Source organism: Lagopus muta, chromosome 2 (genome assembly GCF_023343835.1).
Source record: "Lagopus muta isolate bLagMut1 chromosome 2, bLagMut1 primary, whole genome shotgun sequence".
NCBI classification, from domain to species: Eukaryota; Metazoa; Chordata; class Aves; order Galliformes; family Phasianidae; genus Lagopus; species Lagopus muta.
In genome coordinates, this window is record NC_064434.1 from 37,909,478 (window position 1) to 37,926,375 (window position 16,898).

Below are 16,898 nucleotides of genomic sequence, written 5' to 3' on the forward strand. Positions count from 1 at the left end.
ATCTGCAGTATGAGTCACAAAGGACAATGTTGATGTAATTAGGATGTCGAAATGACAGTGACAGTGTTAGTTGAGCTGCGGGAATGACATTCAAATACTGGGTTTTATACTCTTTGTTAACAGTGGATTTATACCTTCAGACTTATGACACACAGTAGCAAGCTTCTATTACATTATTACAGAGAAAGTGGGACTTACTATGCAGGGAGTGACAACAGCTTTCGAAGATGCCAAGCAAGAGGGAGTGTGCTGACAACCAGGGACCAGGAAAACCCAAATTTGCAGGATATCCTTTTGCACTTAGAAGAATGTACTTCAATTGTCTTTTCTCAACCCTCCATTTGGAATCACTCTGCTTAGGAGGCTTTTCCATTATCATCGGCAGAAAGAGGGCAAAGAATTGCCGTCATGATATCATTTACTTATTAAGCCTCCCTTGCTTTACTGTATCTAAGTGATTTTCTCATCCGCAGCTAAAGCACGAATGACTTCAGTCTCCTATGTTCAATTTTGCATTAGCTTTCTTTATTATTATTTATCATTTGTTTATTATGCTGCTTTATGTTGCATTATGGCATGATCGGTTTGGAGTATATAGATCTGGATGGCTTAGTGGTCATATCTGGACCGTTGCCAAACAGTAATTCCCAGCTGGTAAGGTAAAAACATGTTAAATGTGAAGCATGGTATGCAGCTTCAGTAAACAAGAGTACAGGACCCTTGCTGGATGGATGCTGAGACAGTACAGGGCTCCAGAACTGGCATATGGAGAACGTGATAAATAGTGACTTGGTGGCTCAGAGTGGTATCAGTTACTGTCAGTGCTGTCACCTGCATTCAAAATCTTCCAGAAGGCTTTAGGAGCAGAGTGGGGAAGGAAGTGGGGCTGGAAGCAGACAGAGAGGAACACAGTTGGAAAAACATAAGGCCTCTCATTTCAAATGAGGCATTTACATAGTCATCTACACAAAGCCTGCAGTCATAGTCCAGAAAATGTATGCAGAACACCACTGTTATAACCAAATTCATGGGATTTTTACTTACACTGATTAATCAGACTGAGGTTTCACCTGAAAGCATCAGTGATCTGGGTTCTGCAGACATTTTTAATTTGGTGTGTCTGCTGCTGGGGGAACAAGGAGTAACTCTGGTAATGAGTAATAAGCAGAGTGAGGCTGGTATGGAATGCATGTAAGATTAAGTAAGAAGTCTGCAGGAAGTGTCAGGGAAGTAATACATGCTGCATCATGTCTTCTTGAAAGTCACAGTAGCTGTTTTAATTAGATACGTACTTGTATGTGTGAAATTCATTCTGCACAGAAAATAAAACAGAAAGCTAATGGTTCTTCATGTCTGTATGTAATACAAAATATCCTTAGCAAACAAATACTGCTATCAACAGTCTCTATTATGCAAGCATGGAGGTCCTGTCTTTCCTGAGCAGAGTTCTAAACCTTCCAGTTTCTTATCTAGGAAGTTAGATAATCATAACATTTTCTTTCTCTCATTGGAGTATACTACCAGAAAGAAAAGCTTTCCTCCTGATCTTGTCATGGGTCTTTATTCCAGCCCTTTCTATTTATGTAGTAATTATTGTTCGATTAATACATTATAACCTACCAAGAACACTCAAAATTCTGTTGATCAGCCTTAAAATACACTGAAAATGCACAGGAAACATTAAAAGCTAAGTGAAGAGTAAAGACAAAAAAGTGACAAAGGCAGTACTATTTGTACTGTTCAGTTAGATGTTAGGATAGCCATATTCCCATATTGGATGCTAATTCTGAGATATGGAAAGACTGTGATTTTGCCACAAGAGCATAAACATTGAAACAGGGTAAAAGGATGAAATTAAAAAAGAGAGAGAGATTTTAGATGAGGATGCTACAGATTCAAGCTCTTTGAGGTGAATAGTTCAAATTACCCTAGCATAAAAAATTTAGGAACAACTGGGAAGCAAGGTACCCCTCTGGTATCTGCTGCCTCAGCTACAGTTGCTGGACTGCCTCCTGATAGAAGCTAGTTCTCCCTCAGGCTATATCTGCATCAAGGTGAGATGCACTTCTGCCTTTGTTTTTCCTTAGGTGTCTCAGTTGTACAGATCAGGAGGCGATGCTGTTGTCATGTCCCATCCTGACATCATGCAATAATGTGTACATGCCCTTCAGATATCACATAGAATGAGATATCCTCCAGTGATTAAAGGTATGGTAGATTGATAGTTAGAATAATTTCTTTTCCTCTGTAAATTTTTATGATGCTGAAAATGTTCTCACTTTTATCAGGGAAAAATTGAAATCTTTCAAACCATTCCCTCTCTAATAAGCTCTGCTGAAGTTAAAGAATTTATGGGCTTTCCTGAAAATTTTTTCGTAAGTTGCCAAATAGTATCCCTGAGAGGATGTTAACAAAATCGATGTTCTCAGGAAGGGTTTTGTTTTTACTCAGTGATAATGCTCAAAAAAACTCACAATTTATTTAATATTTTGTGGTCATGTATCCTTGATCCTACATAGGAAAAAGCATAGTTTATTCCCAATGCATCAGAATCCAAAAACATTTCTGAAGTAATGCATGGAGAGAAAGTAAGAAACAGAGAATTTAATTCTCCTTGTCCAATGAAAACAGGAATGTCATTTTATGAGTAGGAAGTCAATTTTTCTGTTTACACTTAACTGTCCACTAAATCTCAGTTTGCTCTACACAAATAGAGAACAACAGCTTACACAGTGCAGGAATTTGTAAAAGAAATAAAACTTACTTCTGTATTTTAAGCAGTTTTAACAGTGGAATGATCTCTATTGTTTTTAGGTTTTGAAAAGCAAGATATTCCAAATCTAAATTCTGTGCTACATTTGCCTCAACACTCCCTCTTTTATGTAATTTGCCTTATATATTGCAGTTAAATAAAGTAGTGATGTAAAACCCCAATGGAAAAATAAATCTAGCTAGAGCAATCATACTATCAACGCTTCAGCTCTGTAGAACTCCGTCTTGCTTCCTTGCACAAAATGACAATTTAAAGTATCTTTCCAGAAGTCTCCTGGGAGATTATCATATTTTATTCTCCGTTCAAAAAAAAACAAACCAAAAAAATTCTTTGCAAACCTATTAGAACTTCCTGATGAAATGCTTACAGTTCACTTCAGCACAATAGGGTAGTTTCAGAATGGCTGAAAAGTAATTTGTTTCATTTTACTTTTATCAGCAGGTAAAGGTCATCTATCCGAAACCAGTTTTTTTCCCGATGCACACATTTCATTTGTTATCATCTTAAATAACACAGAAACACAATCAAATTCCAATATTTGCCAATCAAATGTGAGTTCTGTTAAGTGATCTTTTACCTGTTTAAATACTTACACACGGACATTGATTGAATGCTTGCTTGACATTCAAAATGTAGCTCAAAACAAGAAGACTTCCTCTAAGCTGTACATACACTTCTAAATGTTTCATGAGTTCCTATTATGTTGAAAATACATTTTAAAAATATATTATTTGTAATCTGGAAAACGTCTTTTCCACATGGATATACCTCTGAAAATCCAAAGTAGTTCAATTTTTAAAAGCACTTTTTCTCCGATGTGTAAATATAGTGTTTCTCCTGTTGTGTTTGGTGTTAGTAACAGATGTCATTGAGAGCTCACCAAGAACTATAAAGCTACAGTCGTAGAAAGAGCTCACAGATATGCTAAATATGCTACTATATCACTAGGCATATAGCTATGCGAGGTTATTTCTGACTCTTTAGCAAATATACCAGGTCTTGGCACATTTTACTGCTGAGACAGAAAAAAATAAAAATAAAAAAAAATATCAACCACAGTTACTTATTCTTGTGACTTCATTGCTGTGCTGGTTGCCTGCAATAGATTTGCTTGGGAGCCATACTGCAGTTTTGAAACACAGAGGGATCCCAGTCTGTCTCTCCTTACTACTGTTGTTTCAGTTCTTAGAGAGATGTAGGTGTGCACAAACTAATTTCTTTTCAAAAGAGAAGTATTCAGAGGTTTAGTTTCAAAATTACTCCAGAGCTTTGTGAGTGTATTCAGATCCAAACCAATGTGAGGGAATCATGTGGGTCCTCCAACATGAACCCAACTGCACTCAGCAACAGGGCAGACAACAAAACAGCAACAAAACAGCCACAGCTCCCAGCAAAGCCTGAAATGGTTCTCAAGCTTTGTAAAGGGTCTTTTTATAACGGGCTGTGTATGTTTTCCTGACAGCTGCTAGCAGCAACTATAGCTTCAGTATCTGCTGTTCCTTCACCATCCAACAAATAAAATAATGAATTCACTTTAAATGCATGCTCAAAAGGATTGACATAAGGTAGAAATGACTCACAGATAGAGTCATTTTACCTCTGGTTTCTAATGAATGTTTCTAGCTTCTAATAATTTGAAACTAGTCTTTTGTTTGTTTGTTTGTTTTGTTCTAGTTGTTCTAACTTAAAGGAAGCAAAATTAATTCATTAAGTATATTAATGTGGTGTATTTATTTACTATGTAGCACACATTAGCTGCCAACTGCTGATTATCCCATAATGAACACCAAAGCAGGAGTTTAAAAATCTCTTGTCTTCACAGATTTTCCTACAACATCTTCCTTGTTCCATCTTGTCTATACTTTCTCTAGTGGTAAATCAGTCTGCAGAAGCTCTGCAAAAGAAATCCTCTCTACTGCTGGACATCCTATGATAGAAGCTTGTCAATAAGAGAATGAAGATGCACCAACGTTGAACTCTCCTAAAGGTACATTTTTGCAGCCAGGCACCTAGACTCGGAAGTGTTAAGGAAGTAAAGCAGCTGCATGCACTCAGGTCATCCTTCTCTCATTCTCATATAGAACAAAAGAACCTCTACAAGTACAGAAAGTTGAAGCAGAGTAAATTCAAACATATCCTGCTTACACTTTAACCTTCCCTTTTTGCACTGCAGAGCACAATTCTATAACAATAAGTACCAAAGCCAGGTGCTAAGGTGTCAGTCAGTGACATAAGAACCTGAACAGAATAACTCATAAAATGAACAGAAGATATGTGGGAAATAGATAAATAAACAAATAAGTAAAATAAATTTTTGCTGAAACATTTGAAGAGCTTATTCTAAAATGCCCTTAGATATATTTTTCATCTGGTTCATTTAAAAAAAACTTAGACCTTTGTGTTAGCAGCTAAAGTCAATCCACTAGAAATAGCTGGTTGTAAACAGTTGTCATATTTATCATATTTATGATTCAAAACCTGAAAAAGCAGTAAACTTGAAAGATATTCATTGGTAATTAAAATGAAGCTGATAATCACTGCTGACATGGAAAATGCAAAAATGGGCAGAGTAGAAACGAAAGATAAAATGGATTTCAAGAATTCTGTATCTTCAAGGTTTTCTATTCATATTAGCTATCCAGTAGATACCCTTGTTTGCATATAATGAACAATTCTTTAGTAAATCCACTTTACTGCCATGTAATGGACGCATATATCAGAATCCTTGAAAGAGCAACTGCCTACTTTTCCTTGCTGTATTTTTTCCAAAACCCTAAAGGAAAATTCAGATCTCCAGATACATTACAGAAGTCTCATGCTCTGAATGATTTTCAGGATTGCAGGATTCAGCCTTCTGCTGTGCATCTTTTTAAGTGAACTGTTTGAGATCAATGCTCTCTTTCACGTCATCATTGATAAAAGGGTTAAGGCATAAGAAAGAAAAAGATTTTATTTCTTATACACAGTAACACCATCTTCATTTTTACTCTCCTCTTTCTACCTATCCCTCCCTGCTTGGTGCCTCACTGAATTCAGTGCTCTGTTTCTCTCCCAGTATGTGTCCGTGAGGCAGTAGTAGCTGTTCCATTGCCATCCACACCTGCTCAGTGTCCACTGCTTCTACATCTACCAGTTTGGGCAGTAGTTTCATAAGCAGACACATGTGTGTATATATTTACATATATGCAGATGTAAAGATATGGACACAGACTAAAAAGTAGAACTGATATGACACATTTCAGTCAATCTAAAAAACGTGTTTCTAATACCACATAAATGTTGTATATATGTGTATATGTTTATATTTATAATGCATTGCAAGTATGAAAACTGAGATGCCTTTAATACATGATTAAATTTCTTTGGGTTACAGATCATGGATGCATGTGTGTCTGTGTAGGGGAGTGTTCATTTATAACTTGCACCAGAGTTTAGGTTCCCCGAGCATGATTTACGTCTGCCTTGCTGTTTCTTGAGTTGCAGTAAGTTTTTTATTTCTAAATTGACTTTATTCACAAAAGAATAGCTTTTGTTCTCTTGTTCTTGCCTCTCACATGTTGTTGCGTTTAGCTGAAGGAACAAAAAACTAACCACTCTGAAATTAACAGAAGGATTGCCGTTGCTCACTTGAGCAAAATTTCATCTCTGATTTGTCTTTCAAGAAATCTAACTTTGTGGACAGATTTTATAATTTAGTTCTGAAAAGAGTTCTGCATTTTTTTACTATATAGATCAAGAGGTCATTGGCTTAAACCTGATTATACCTTCCATTTCCCGCTTCTAATATAGAGCTGTAGAGCTCTGAAACAATGATCTATGCCACTGGTATCTGATCTGAATTAATGTGCTATGACTAGTTTCATGTGACATTTGTTTGAAGGAAAATATTCTATCCCACGGATGCAACTGTTTTGATGTAAATTAAAATCATCTTTATCACATATCATAAAAACTTTATGGTATTATGTTAACCACTTTGTCTTACTTGGACTTCATTTTCATCCCTCCTTTACTCCCACTAAAGCAGTTTCAGTAATAGTTTTCCAACTGTGGTGTGACTTGAATGTTTATTAGAATGTCTAATGTTAATAAAATCTCTTAAGAATATTTAAGGTATCTCAGAAGTATTGCTGCATCCAAAGCAGTGCTGTTTTTGCTTTTAATGTGCAGATTTTAAAGTACTTTACTGAAGAAGGAGAAGTATCACATTTCATACTATAGAAGATGAGATAGAAAGCAATTAATTTGTAGGTTAACCCAAATTTAATTTCAGTTAACTGAACTAAAGTTAAAGTGATGGATGAGTCAGGAGGTTCTCCTTGTCCTCTGTCCTATGGGAGATGTTTGTTAGGGCACGAGCAGGCTCTAATTGTTGTGGCAGAACTGTATGGTCCTTCATCCAATTCGTATGCTGGGCAGTAATACCAATATTTCCTAATACCATTTTCACTGCTTTTGATTTCACTCCCTCATGAAAGATTACAGTATAAGAATCCTATTTACTTCCATTTAATTTGGCTGGGAGGGACACTTCTTGGTAATTTAATCTTTGTTTTGTTTGTTGTCTAGCTTGCATCTGACCTGACAGACCAAAGCCTGTACTGCACTCAAAATCAGCATTAGCATGTCTGGCTGTTAACTGTCAGCCTCGGGATAGGAACCAAAAGTTTCCTTAGGGTGTCTAGGATGTCCACTAACTGAATGAATTTACCTAGGCCTCTAAGTATGGAGACACACAGGACAAGCAATGGAAGAGGCTGCCCAGAACAGGATTCAGATGAGCCTTCCTCCATCTCTCAATAAGGCACATCTAGTCCTCTTCAGGAGTGGGTTCTCCTCCTTGGGTTTTATAGCTGGGAATCTTCCCTTGTTCTCAGAGTGATAACTCCTTTCCTTACAAAGAAATTAGGGTATTACACCTTTTAAGCCTAGCCAGAGGAGAATGGCGAAACCAATGATTCAGAATACAGTCTTTTTTTCGTGATCTTTCCGAAAGAGGAGATTCAAATAATCTCTGCCACCCCCTCCCACAGTGTTCCCCATTATGAAACTGCAACTGCACAGGGAAGGAGCAGGCAGACTCCACGCTCTACTGCTGCAGATGCGCCCTGGGCATAAATCATTAGGGAGTCAATAGGCAAGAGACAGAAAGAGGTCAAGGGAAAAGAGTAGTGTCTGGATTAGCAGCTAGGGCAACAACAGGGAGGAAAGGATTCTTTCCACCTAATCGTAAAGCTTTTCACATATTTTAAAATCAACTGCCACTGCCATTGAGGAGCTAGTAAATTTTTAAAGCAAGTGAAATATCTAGGTCCAAATCACTTTAGACTTAAGTAGGATTTGTATCCCTCAACCAAGGTTGTAGCTACAAATGCTGTATAAAGGGACTTCACCCTGTTCCTTTAGAAACGGAGAAGCAAGAGCAGATGCTACCACTGCATTTGAGATGGAGTCTGCTGCTGTAGGTGCAGCCAAGAAGTCCTTCGCAGGGCTGAGAGCTAGGAAAATTGCTGTTTTATCGATGTGAGTGTCCATATCCCAATGAAGAATGAGCCCCTCCTGGGCATGTGCTGGCACCAGTCTGCTGAGTGCACAGAAGGCTGAAAGGCAGAGAGCCAGGGGGAGTTAAAGCATGACTAGCATTGAGAAAAAAAATGAGCAGAGGCGTTCAGGGTTGCAGTATCAAAGTCAGACACCAGTGTTTCCCTTGAGCCCTATTAGTAGTGCCTGTTTCTAGTTTGGGGCTCCTTAGGACTGGGAATAGAGTAACCAAGCATGGGGTTAGGTCCCGCTTATCATCCTTGTCATCGAATTAGTCTTACTCACACTTGCTAAACTGTGCTAACTGCAGGGAGCCACACATTGTTTGTAAAGGCAACTGCTTGCCATCATTTTTCTTTACACCAGCAATCTCGAAGCAGAGGAATACAGAATTAAGCAGAGCACTGCTGTCCTCATACCTAGCTCCTTTTTTTTTCTTTTTCCATTTTTTCCATTACTTCTTTCTTTCTCCTTGCATATCCTTCAAAATATCACAGTTAAGTTTCTTTAAAAAGCTGCTCTCTGAGCAAGATGGCTATATGAAGGTTTCCTCATGTATCAGAAACAACTGAGAACTTTTTCCCCTGCTTAAATGCATCTTTCTAATATGTACAGCAGGGTTATAGCAGAGAAAAAGTGTGGGCTAAAAACCTTAAGATGGTAAAAAGATTGCCTAGCAAATTCTATTTTCAAGGTATAGTAAATAATTTTATATTAACTCGCTACTGTAGTGGTAAAAAGGACATGAATTCATTATGGAATTTTTGCTCTATTAACAATAGAATATTGTATGACAGTAAAATTCAGTAACTGAACATCAGAATGGACTGCTTTAACTTATGCTGCAGATACTTGATTTTTTAACAGCATAGAAGGAAGAAAATAAGCAAGGAAATAGCAAGTTCCACTGCAAGTTTCTTGAGTCTTTCCAAATTAAACACAAGTTCTGTACAAACTATCAGTCTGTTTTGTAACAATTTACTGCCAACAGAGAGTACAGAATATTCTTCCTTTCTATATTCTAAGCTTGAGAGTTGCTCTCAGAGGCATCAGTCCATCTGTTCACCTGGACAATAAGTAGTAACAAGAAAACATCTTAGAACATGTAGGTGTTGGTAACTGCTGTAGGATTTTTTCCAGTCTGTAATTCCTTCAACTCATTCATCTTATGTATTTCTCATTTCTTTACTGGAGGATTACTTATTTTTCCTATATAAATTGTCTTTTCAGTGACTTTTTGTTAAGCTTTGTATTTCTCAGCTTGTTAGACTAGTAGTTCCAGCTCGATGCTCTTCCTTTTGTTGTGCACACAAAGGCACACTCGAAGAAATTAACCACTGGTTTCTCTCAACTGAGGTTTTGTTTTCTCAGAGGAATGAGAGGTTTGAGAGGTTTGGTGTTGTTATTTTTGCTGGTTTTGCAGTATATACTGTATCAATCATTTTCCAATATATACTATCTAAAGTAATTATATTTAAAATATGTTTTCATTCTTGCTGTTTAGTGTTTTGCTGTTTAGATTATGCAAGATTGAATTTTTATTTCTGTTTATGTGTGTGTGCACATTTATGAATGTTCTTAAAGTAGTTATAAACTTATTATGAACAACTTTTTATTTAATTTGTGGATCTTCCTCTTTTTTTCTCTGGATGAGTACGAAGTCATTTGGATTCTTTCTTTTTTTAAAGTTTCCTTTTTAAATTTTTTTAATTGTTATTGTTGTTTTAATTGTTCATAGCAACTTAGTATCTTGTTTGCTACAGCAAACTACTTTATTTAAGTCCTATTTTTATTATTACCTTCCATCTTACACCTACCAGGCTCTTTCTTTAAAATAGTTAATACTTAACCAATACAAGTCACCTTGAAAACGTAGTTCTTGGTGTGCAAGGGACAATGATATTTGCTATTCTTCTGGTTTTCCAATTGTCCATCAATTTTGTGCTAAGGTATTTGCGCTTACAAGTTCTCACTTAGCTGAAGTGCATTTTTCCCAGATGGAAAATAAGCAGTGATTGTTTTTGGCACTCATAATCTTAAGATATGAAGGATTTGTATTTTTTATACACAGACTTTCACCAGAAGCTTTGAGTGATGCATTCTCTTTTAAGAAAACAAGAGCAGTGTGGGATTCAGCTCAAGGTGCAGAACTTCGATACAGACCCTTAGCCACTGTGAGGCTTGTTGACCAACACTCGGTTACTTCTTTGTTCGGGATAGTCACTTCGGTTGGATGGATTTCTAAAAGAATAGCTGTTCTTTCACCCTTTGAAGGGCAAAAAGAAGTCTTACTTGCAAAGAATATGGCCATATTAAAAAGGAGGGGAAAAAAAAAGGCCTAGTAATCAACAGTTCTTTGTTCCATTTTCCTTTTGACTGTCCAAGTAAATACCATTCTCCCTTTCAATCACAGAGCTGTTTACAGTGAATGTGAGCACTTCAGTTTCTCACTTTACTCTTTAGAGTAGTCTCTGTCTGTCTGGCAAGTAGCATCTATAGCAATTTAGGTTTGTAAATTAAAGCAAGACTGTTGACTTACATCCCCCCCAAAAAAACAAAAAGCAGGGACATCAGTACAGATCCCAAACCCAGAGGTATGATCAGTTTCTGAAGAAAAATGTGCTAGGCAGACAGAGAACTGAATCGTTAAGAAGAGACCAAATTATGAGGATTTTATGCGATGCTTTAGAGGGTTCTCAGGCTTTCTTTCTAGACTCAGAACTGTCTCAAGAGTGCTGCCAATGGCAGAATCCTCCAGATCAATGCAGTTGTATCTACAAAAAGAACAGCATTAAATCCCAATTAAAATATTCAAGCTTGCCTATGCAGCAAGATTTAACAGTGTGAGTGCTGCACACAGCCTCTAATGATATCTACACAAACTGTTGTTGCTTAGAGCTCCATAAGCCTCTCTTTGCCACAGAAGTAATGTCTCCTAATAAGTGTTCATTGTTTTAAGCATGTGTCTTCCACCCTTTACTGACTCTGCTTTATCTGCTTTGCCAACAATAATATTTATATTTCATTCCATTGTAGTAGGGAAATATATACTAGGAAATCAACTGGAAGTAATTGTGATGCTAGGATGTGGAGTTTAGCATACATGCACAGCAAAGCCTAAGATTCTTCTTTTGCTACTTTGTGCCCCATCTCTAGTTTAACTCACACCATTTTCATAGCTACTGGGAATTCACTAGGGCTTCCTGGCAGGCTGGTGGCCATCAGAAATGCATAGCCTGTTTAGATATGTTCTATGTATTTCAGCTGTGTGCATCTTTACAAGCCAGCCAGCCACAAAGCTACTGAGCAGCTCTTTCCTCAGTTCTGACATAGTCAGAGAGAACAGCAGTTTGCTGACCCAAAAGAAAATGGAAAGAAACCACCTTTTGCACTTCAGGATCTGCTTTTCTTTGTACAGCTTCATTTGATCCAGAGCATTTTCAGTGCTTTTGAAAGAAGACTGGATTGTGCTCTATAGCTAGGATGAGTTTTATCTTCAGGAAGACAAGGTGCTTTCCTGGAGAGGTAGATAAAGTAAAGAACATTCTTTTCCGTGCTCAGCACAGTATAGAAAGCCACCACTACCTTCAGAGAACATTATAAGTTGTAAACTAGCTTTGATGTGGACGTGTCAATGTGGACCTATCTCTGCATGTTATCAAGTCTGATGATGCTGCTGAATTTTAGTACAGCTTTGCATGAGCAAATTTTCCAGTTGTGCTAGTGATAAAACCAACATAGTCAGACCTTAGGGTTCATGAGTAGAAAGTGATACAGTGTGAAGTGGAGTTCTGATGCTAATATTGTATTTGGCTGAAAAATATTTCCCACAGATAGGATTTTCATGTAATTCTTTTTTTTTTTTTTTTTGAGGCAGAAGGGGATTGAAGGAAAGTCACTCCAGTATGCCAGTATGGACAGCAGTGCTATATCCACTCTTCTCTGTTATTAAGAGACCGTGCACAGCTGGCTGATGCCTTGTGCTGTGCAATCAGATTGCAGAAAGGAACCACTGAACTGGTGCTTCAGCAGCTGGGGATTGACAGCACATGAGTGCTGCCGGGAGGAGGAGAAGATGGATGACAATCAGGGGAAGGCTGGAGGCTGCAGAACCATTGCAGCACACTGTGCACTGCACAGCAACTTGGAGAGTGGAGCTGAGAGTTGGCTATTTCTCACCACGGCCAAAGGGGATGAGATATAAAGACTCAGAGATTTGCAAAATAGCAGCAGTACCCAGCCAGAAACTGACAGGAATGTTTATGTTTTACCTTTGAAGACAGGGAATAATTTTTCTTGTCCACAGAATTTTTCAGTTTCTCTTGCTTTTTCATTATGTGAAGTACTGTTCTCCCATTGCCTTCAAGAAAATTTTTAAGATGGAAGATTTTTTTACTCAATTTATGCAGCAATTTTCTGCAGTTGTAGGTTACCAGGTTGTGTTTTCATTAGGTACATTTTACAACCATCTATGTTTAGTATCATCACTGAGCTGAAAGAAATCAAGGGAGGTCATCTAGCCCAGCCCCAGAACCTGAGGGCAGAGTCAAATCTCATTACTGAAGGATGCATGTCTAACCTGTTCTTTACATTTTACAGTGGCAGCTTCAGCACCATCCCTAAACTAGTCCATCTTAATTAAGCTCTGAGATAATTTTTTAAGCTGTTCATAACAAAAAATGCCAGTGTTGTACAGAACCATTCTACATTGTTCTCAAAGTGCAAACACGGAACTGGAATCTAAGGAACTGAGCAAATAACTTGAAAACAAAGTAGGTGGAGAGGGGAAGAAAAAGAATGCTGCAGACAATAGAATAAAAATACACAGCCTGAGATTAGCAGTTCATTCAACTATCAGCCTAAAAGTGTTTAGCTATATGCAGCTCAGCTGTGTCTTTTCATATTAGGCAGTTTTCAAGAATCTGCAGGACAGGCATGGAAAGGCATGGTAGCAAGCCCATGTTTAGATAGCAGGGAAAAATATCTACCATTCCAGTTGATAAAAAGGAAGTATAACTGGGAACAGTAAGAGTTAAATTCCATCAAAAAGAAGCATTCTTCAGTCTCAGAGAACTGAACCAAAAGAAGCTTGGGGCACCTGGAGATAAGAAATTACTCTCACGCTATCCTAAGGCATTAAGTTTTCATTTTATACTGCAGGTGAAAAATTCCAGCTATCTGGAAGTGTGATCTAAGAGGACGCTGCTCCTTGCATAAATGTAGATATGCAGTGGCTGGGACTGGTACAATATGCCAGAGGACAGGTACAGCAATTTCAAAGGAGTGTTATTTCCAACAACGTTTGCCTGTGTGTGATCCTTATCAGTTCACACTGCATTCAATGTCCTTTTAATATTTCCAGAGTATCTTCATAGATACTATCTCCTGCTAGAAGGGCCTCTGTCACCTCTGTTTGCCCCAGTATCCTTCTGCTTCTCACTTTCAATAAATCTCCTGTGCCAGAGATGCCCCGTCTGATCCCCAGAGTGATCCTCTGAGGATACCTTGAGATTTTAAAGTATTTATTCTTGAGCTCTCCCGAGACAGGGTGCTGATAAGAATTAGCCCTGAGTATTTCAGAATTCTAAGTAAGGCAAGAGAAGTAACAAGTTATCTTTATTCATTAATCAGTGTCCATGATTTCAGAAATAACACTGTCCCTTTGTTCCAGCTTAATTTTAAAATACTGTCCTTAGTATCTCTTTGCAGTCTTGGAAATAATTCATTCCTGCACACCTCCAAATCCTCCAGAATGTCATTTTAGCTCATCTAGGAGATTTGCAGTGGCTGCCTGTGCTGACAGTCAGTGTTTTTTTCATGGACACAGTGGTCAGCTGTTTTGGATTGAAAAATCATAGGACTGTGCCTCTAATCCTTTGGATCTCAGCATTAGACTAGTAATGACAGTAATACCTCTGCAAGTAGTCACATATTTTGGGCTACTGGCAAAACTTTGAGGGTATACCAGTGAGGGTGATGTAAAGGTATGCCAGGAAAACAGGCACTGGCATAACTGACCAGAAATGCTACCTTTCTTCTCTCTGCTTTAGTTAGCATAATCGGAAATAAAACATTATGTCTATCCTTTCCTGGAATAATTAAGAAGTCATCATTGTAAAGGACCCATGAAATAGGTTTTATAAAATTGCATTTTATTTCTTTGTGAATATTATGCATTCATACAATATTTTGTAAGCCTTGCCTGGTGTACTCAGGGTTAATGCTCCTAGTACCCTGCCCATTATCCCTGTGGTTTTGTTGCTACTACATGGAGTTGCTTGGTGATGCCAAAGTCTGCACTTAAAAGGAAGCCTTGCTAAGTTTTCTGCTGAGGAAAATAGTCTTGCACTACTATGCTTTCAAATAGGAAAAAGGCACCTAGAAAATTCTTGCTATACCACAACACTTGGAAATGTAGTTTATAATGAAACTATCAAAGATATTGCATTCTTTCATTTGGCAATAGTCTCAGTAAACACATTTCTTTGACAAGTTTTCTTTTCAGAGGCTGCCATGACAGAAATTGATGGGGGAGGGGATCTGGAAAAAGGAAGTGTGTGCTTCTGTGGTGTGAAGAAAGCCATAAAAGAGGAAGGGTGAGCTAAGGTTACTTGGCTGGATGTATTGCAGTGAATGTCTCCACATATTGTCTGTCACCTTTATAGAGAGAAAGAAGCACAGCAAGAGATCAGCAGCTACCTTGAGCACAAAAGGGAAGAAGAAAATGTTAAATTGAAAGATGCATTTTGAAGAACATTGTGAAAAAAAATATCTTCCACAAATTTTAGTGGGCAAATTAAACAGAATCAGCCTATATATCCTAGCATTACAGACAAACTACTTCTCAAGAAAATGCAATTTGTTAGCAAGCATTTGCCACATGCCTTCACTGTGCTGCTGTCTGTGTTTAGGACAAAGAGTCTCAAAAGCCATGAAGGCAGTCTGTTTTTTCCTCATCTGCTTTACAGAGGACAAAGGTCAGTACTTCACTCTGAAAAGTGACTGCTACTCCATGTTTACATTTCAAAAGTCATTGCTGCAGTCACAACAAAATCTTGTCAGCTCTTTTAGGCATAGGCAAATAATACTGCTAGAAGTATTCTCTCTTCTGCTTCCTTGCCAGCTTCTCATTCCAGGTTGTAATGTGTCTTACTTTTGCAAAACTTTTCCAGCATCCCATTAGAAGTAGCTTCAAAGTGAAGCATGCCAACAACACCTATGTATCTCCTAATGGATGTGTGAGTCTGCATAATAATAGTTTTCTGAACCCAAAAGATGAAAAATTAACAGTAGTATCCTGGCCATGAGCTACTTTTTTGGTGAAAGGTAAAAACTAAGAACCATGAACTCAGATCAGTACGGGACAGTTGAGTACAGGGGGCACCAATGCAACGTGAGGAAACATATAGAGAAGTGATGCAGCTAACTAGGAAAGATAACAAAACTTGAAAGCACTGAGAAATATGCAGGAAAAGAAAGCCAGACAAATTGAAATGCACAATTCAATCTTTTACAGTATGCCAACAAATACAGTACACTTCTTCTTGGTAACTAACTTCTATTCCTTTTTCCTTTTTAAGTTACAGCACTTTTCACATGGGTAACTGTTTTATTTTTAGAACACTTTTGTGTTCTAGGGCTACATTCAGGAGTAGAGGTTAGCCATAAGCAATCTCTAACTCTGCTAGGTTTCACAAGAACCATACGGAAGACAAATGTTGTAAAGAGATTTATCAGTTCTCTCAGGAAGAAACAATCAGAGAAAGGACAAAGGAATCTGTATGAACTTCTCACTCTACTCTTTTTTCCCTATAGAGAAAGAAAAGGCGCCTCACAAGAAGCAGCATATCTGTACTTTTCTTAAAGTTTAACAAAGGACTGTGGCATAAAAACATAGTTAAATGATTAGGATACTTTATTGTTCATTTTTCTTTATAAGGCTGATTACGAGAACAGGAGAGCTGAGAACCTGTATTACTGCTTTCCTTCCCTATCTGTTTTAGGACTCACAAGGAAAAAGTAAGAATGTTCATCTCCATATACTCATCAGTCAAAAACTAGTTTTTTAACAGTCTTATTAATCCCAGAAATGAAGTTCCAGTACCAACTTATTTCATTCCTCTAAAGCTATATCCTCTATATGCACACAAATGTATACAGACCAAAACTGCAGCATATTAGCCTTTACCCATACACAAGGAAAGAATCAAAGTATAATTTTGTGCATCTGAAACTCTTGGCCTAAGTTCTACGTAAAAACACTTAAGATGTGTGATATATATCAAGCATGACATACCTTAAAACTCTACTTTCAATTTATATGTTAGCTTCTCATGTGAAGAAGATAAATATGAATATGGCATTATCTAAAACTTTTCCATGAATGCTGCACAAGAACTCATACACTTATAGAATAATAAATTCAGAGAATCATAGAATGATTTCAGGTGGAACCTTTAAAAATAATCTTCCAAGCCCTCTGCTATGAACAGGGACACCTTCCACTAGACTAGATCACATTGTTCAAAGCACTATCCAGCATGAGTATGAGCACTTACAGGGATAGGGCATCCCTTTTTTACTT

At 37.6% G+C, this 16,898-nt stretch overlaps 1 protein-coding gene across 7 annotated transcripts in view; it reads left to right on the forward strand.

The window, feature by feature from the left end:
* Nucleotides 1-16,898, forward strand: part of FUT9 (fucosyltransferase 9) — a 111,140-nt gene that overhangs the window by 83,270 nt on the left and 10,972 nt on the right. The window contains exons 2-3 of one of the 7 annotated variants that reach the window (XM_048935135.1): nt 4,596-4,760; nt 14,808-14,910. The exons of 1 other annotated variant lie outside the window; for it this stretch is intronic. The gene's annotated coding sequence lies outside the window, so the exon portion shown is untranslated. Of the gene's footprint in view, nt 1-2,149; nt 2,209-4,469; nt 4,761-6,213; nt 6,256-14,807; nt 14,911-16,898 lie in introns of those variants that run through there. 5 more of the 7 variants (XM_048935132.1, XM_048935134.1, XM_048935131.1 and 2 more) reach the window with 5 other exon arrangements.